We start from the raw sequence: 3828 nt of genomic DNA, 5'->3' as shown, positions 1-3828 counted from the left end.
GCTTCAACTCAATGTCGAGGGCCTAACAACCGCCAAACTCGAAGTCCTGCGTCACCTGGCTGATTCCAACGGGGCAGCGGTTCTGCTCCTGCAGGAGACACACTGCACATCCGACAACATCCTCAAGATCCCTGGGTTCCATCTCGCTGGGTCTATCTACTGCAAGCAACACGGTGTGGCAACGTTCGTCCGGACTGAAATAAGCTGGTCAGCCAGTAGCCAATCCCCACCAGGCTCTAACATCGAGTGGCTGGTTACAAAAATCCAGGAAACATCAGTTGTCAACGTATACAAGCCCCCACCATCGGAGCTGTCTGCAACGTCACTCCCACCAATAACTGCACCCGCCATCTATGCAGGTGACTTCAACTGTCAGCACACAGACTGGGGTTACAACCACACAACACCTAATGGAGTGACGCTGAGTGAATGGGCCTCCAACACTGATGCTCTACTGCTTTACGACCCCAAGGAGCCTCCAACCTTCTTCTCTGCACGCTGGAACACCTCCACCAACCCGGACCTGGCCTTTGCCATCTGCCACAGTAACGACCCGAAACCGGAGAGACGCGTCCTGGACAGGTTTCCCCGCTCACATCACCGACCATCCATTATTAAAGTCCCATCACTGGTGGAACCGGTACCAGGGAAACCCGTCAAGCGATGGAACTTCCGAAAAGCCAACTGGGAGTCGTATGCTGAGGAGACTGAAAGAACGTCAGCTGGCCTGCCAGACCCAGACACAGCCGATCTGGATACGGCCTATGCAGCCTACTGCCAGGTCCTCCTGGGTGCGGCAAAGAAGACCATCCCACGTGGCTATAACAGGAATTACATCCCAGGCTGGGACGAGGAATGCAGCCACCTTCTGTGCGACCACCAGAGGGCTAGTGCCAGAGAAGAGGTGGACGTGACTGCAGCAGCACTGCTCCAGAAGCTGGATATCACCCGCAGGGCCAGATGGACAGAAGTTGTCGAATCAATCGACTTCACCCATTCTAGTCGCAAGGCGTGGCAGACCATCAACCAGCTCACAGGCAGAAATACAACACCCCACAGCTGCCCAGTCACAGCAAATGCCATCGCATCCCAGCTCCTGAAGAACGGCCGCTTCCCGGATGCTGACAAAGACTTTGCCCGACTGACATCGCGTGAGGTGTCCTGCATCTCGGGAGAGGCCAGTGTCGATTCCAACCTCTCGGGAGAATTCACAGCAGAGGAACTCAGTGAGGCCATGAGCAAGCTCAAGCCAGGCAAATCCCCTGGCCGTGACAACATCCACCCGGAGTTCGTCATCCACCAGAGCACAACAACATCTGGCTGGCTCTGTGCTTTCTATGTAATGGACCACAGTGTCTGTGTGGGACCACAGTCTGAATATAATGCAACACATTTGTAAATGTTCACTAATCAATCCCAACCATTGATTTACAGCACAATAGCGATGGTCAGGTCCATGGTCAGGTCCATGGTCAGGTCCACGCCTAAAACTGTTTTCTTTTTCCAGGGACTAGTATTTGGGAAAAATACAATCCATTTCCCCTCAGCTAGAGGCCTTGATATGGGCATACTATAGCCTGATCTCACTGTGCTTGCTCATGGTTTGTCACCTCCCCCCCTCACTGTGTTGTCCTCCCCCCTCACTGTGCTGTCCTCCCCCCTCACTGTGCTGTCCTCCCCCCTCACTGTGCTGTCCTCCCCCCTCACTGTGCTGTCCTCCCCCCTCACTGTGCTGTCCTCCCCCCTCACTGTGCTGTCCTCCCCCCTCACTGTGCTGTCCTCCCCCCTCACTGTGCTGTCCTCCTCCCCCCTCACTGTGCTGTCCTCCCCCCTCACTGTGCTGTCCTCCCCCCCTCCTCACTGTGCTGTCCTCCTCCCCCCTCACTGTGCTGTCCTCCCCCCTCCTCACTGTGCTGTCCTCCCCCCTCACTGTGCTGTCCTCCCCCCTCACTGTGCTGTCCTCCCCCCTCACTGTGCTGTCCTCCCCCCTCCTCACTGTGCTGTCCCCCCCCTCTCACTGTGCTGTCCTCCCCCCTCACTGTGCTGTCCTCCTCCCCCCTCACTGTGCTGTCCTCCCCCCTTCCTCACTGTGCTGTCCTCCCCCCTCACTGTGCTGTCCTCCTCCCCCCTCACTGTGCTGTCCTCCCCCCTCACTGGGCTGTCCTCCCCCCTCACTGTGCTGTCCTCCCCCCTCACTGTGCTGTCCTCCCCCCCCTCACTGTGCTGTCCTCCCCCCTCACTGTGCTGTCCTCCCCCCTCACTGTGCTGTCCTCCCCCCTCACTGTGCTGTCCTCCCCCCTCACTGTGCTGTCCTCCTCCCCCCTCACTGTGCTGTCCTCCCCCCTCACTGTGCTGTCCTCCCCCCTCACTGTGCTGTCCTCCTCCCCCCTCACTGTGCTGTCCTCCTCCCCCCTCACTGTGCTGTCCTCCCCCCCTCCTCACTGTGCTGTCCTCCTCCCCCCTCACTGTGCTGTCCTCCCCCCTCCTCACTGTGCTGTCCTCCCCCCTCACTGTGCTGTCCTCCCCCCTCACTGTGCTGTCCTCCCCCCTCACTGTGCTGTCCTCCCCCCTCCTCACTGTGCTGTCCCCCCCCTCTCACTGTGCTGTCCTCCCCCCTCACTGTGCTGTCCTCCTCCCCCCTCACTGTGCTGTCCTCCCCCCTTCCTCACTGTGCTGTCCTCCCCCCTCACTGTGCTGTCCTCCCCCCTCACTGTGCTGTCCTCCCCCCCCCCTCACTGTGCTGTCCTCCCCCCTCACTGTGCTGTCCTCCCCCCTCACTGTGCTGTCCTCCCCCCTCACTGTGCTGTCCTCCCCCCTCACTGTGCTGTCCTCCCCCCCCCCTCACTGTGCTGTCCTCCCCCCTCACTGTGCTGTCCTCCCCCCTCACTGTGCTGTCCTCCCACCTCACTGTGCTGTCCTCCCCCCTCACTGTGCTGTCCTCCCCCCTCACTGTGCTGTCCTCACCCCTCACTGTGCTGTCCTCACCCCTCACTGTGCTGTCCTCCTCCCTCACTGTGCTGTCCTCCCCCCTCACTGTGCTGTCCTTCCCCCTCACTGTGCTGTCCTCCCCCCTCACTGTGCTGTCCTCCCCCCTCACTGTGCTGTCCTCCCCCCTCACTGTGCTGTCCTTCCCCCCTCACTGTGCTGTCCTCCCCCCTCACTGTGCTGTCCTCCTCCCCCCTCACTGTGCTGTCCTCCCCCCTCACTGTGCTGTCCTCCCCCCTCACTGTGCTGTCCTCCCCCCTCACTGTTCTGTCCTCCCCCCTCACTGTGCTGTCCTCCTCCTCCTCACTGTGCTGTCCTCCCCCCTCACTGTGCTGTCCTCCCCCCTCACTGTGCTGTCCTCCCCCCTCACTGTGCTGTCCTCCCCCCTCACTGTGCTGTCCTCCCCCCTCACTGTGCTGTCCTCCCCCCTCACTGTGCTGTCCTCCTCCTCCTCACTGTGCTGTCCTCCTCCTCCTCACTGTGCTGTCCTCCCCCCCTCACTGTGCTGTCCTCCCCCCTCACTGTGCTGTCCTCCCCCCTCACTGTGCTGTCCTCCTCCCCCCTCACTGTGCTGTCCTCCCCCCTCACTGTGCTGTCCTCCCCCCTCACTGTGCTGTCCTCCTCCTCCTCACTGTGCTGTCCTCCCCCCTCACTGTGCTGTCCTCCCCCCTCACTGTGCTGTCCTCCCCCCTCACTGTGCTGTCCTCCCCCCTCTCACTGTGCTGTCCTTCCCCCCTCTCACTGTGCTGTCCTCCCCCCTCACTGTGCTGTCCTCCCCCCTCACTGTGCTGTCCTCCCCCCTCACTGTGCTGTCCTCCCCCTCCTCACTGTGCTGTCCTCCCC

The sequence above is a fragment of the Nansenia antarctica genome (genome assembly GCF_963989245.1).
Source record: "Nansenia antarctica genome assembly, chromosome: 3".
In the NCBI taxonomy this organism is placed as follows: Eukaryota; Metazoa; Chordata; class Actinopteri; order Argentiniformes; family Microstomatidae; genus Nansenia; species Nansenia antarctica.
The sequence above is the reverse complement of the archived record's forward strand: the minus strand, read 5'-3'. Positions refer to the sequence as shown.